A 1,188-nucleotide genomic window follows, 5' to 3' on the forward strand; every position below is an offset into this window, starting at 1 on the left:
GACCCAGGAGTGCAGGGATGGGCAAGTGCAGGGGGTGGGGGGTGCAGGGACGAGGAGGTGCGGGGTTGGGGGGGGTGCAGGGGACACAGGGGTGCAAGAACGGGGGATGCAAAGACGTGGGGTGGTGACTGGGGGGGTGCAGAGCACCCAGGGGTGCAGGGACAGGGGGCTGCATCCCCCCCCTCCAGCAGCCCGGGCGCTCCGGGCCCCCCCGCTCTCCGGGCGCTGCGCACACACCCCCTCCACCGGAGGAGCGGGCGCTCATTGGCCGAGCCCGCGGCGTCACCGGTTGCCGGGCAGATGGGCCCGGAGCAGCTTGCCGCGGCCGTAGCCCCGCGCGGGGGGAGAGGGGCGGGGCCGGGGGCGGGGCCTGGAAGCGAAAGCGAAAGTGCCGCGGAGGTGCCGGGACGCGGGACCGCGCGCGAGCGGCGGGACCGGCCCAGCCCGAACCGAACCGAACCGAACCGGCCTGGATCGGCGGGACCGAGGGGCGCCGGGCTGGAGCGGACCAGGCGGGACCGGGGGGCCGGGCAGGGACTGGGGCCCCGGGAGGGGGGAGCAGAACTGGGAGCACTGGGGAGAGCCCACGAGGGACTGGGAGGCCAAACTGGGAGGACTGGGGAGAGCCCGAGGGGGCCGGGTAGGGTCTAGGGGAGCAGGGCAGGGACTGGGAAGGCTGGACTGGGAGTACTGGTGCTGACTGGTGTGTGCTCTAGGGTGCTGGGCAGGGTGTAGGGGAGCCAGGCAGGGACTGGGAAACCAAACTGGGAGTACTGGGGTGTGCCCAAGGCTGCCGGGCAGGGTGTAGGGGACAAGGGCAGGGACTGGGGTACTGGACTGGGAGCACTGGTGTTGACTGGTGTGCGCCCTTGGGTGCCAGGCAGGGACCGGGGTGCTGGACTGGGAGCACTGGTGCTGACTGGGGTACACCCTAGGGTGCAGGTCAGGGTCTAGGGGAGCCGGGTCAGGGCTATGGCCCCGGGGTCCCTTGCCATGTGGGTGCCACCGGCCCTGCGCCTCGCCGGCGCCCTTTTCCTGGCCGACATGGCGGTGCTGGCGGCACTGGCCCGACTGGGCCCGAAGCTGGCCCGGCTGGGCCTGGTGGCCGCCTGGCTGGAGGCCGGGCTGCGCTTCCCAGCGCTGGCCATGGCCGGGCAGCTCCTGGCCCCCGGCGGGCCCCGGGGTACC

Source organism: Apteryx rowi, unplaced genomic scaffold (assembly GCF_003343035.1).
Source record: "Apteryx rowi isolate R43461 unplaced genomic scaffold, aptRow1 scaffold_1644, whole genome shotgun sequence".
In the NCBI taxonomy this organism is placed as follows: Eukaryota; Metazoa; Chordata; class Aves; order Apterygiformes; family Apterygidae; genus Apteryx; species Apteryx rowi.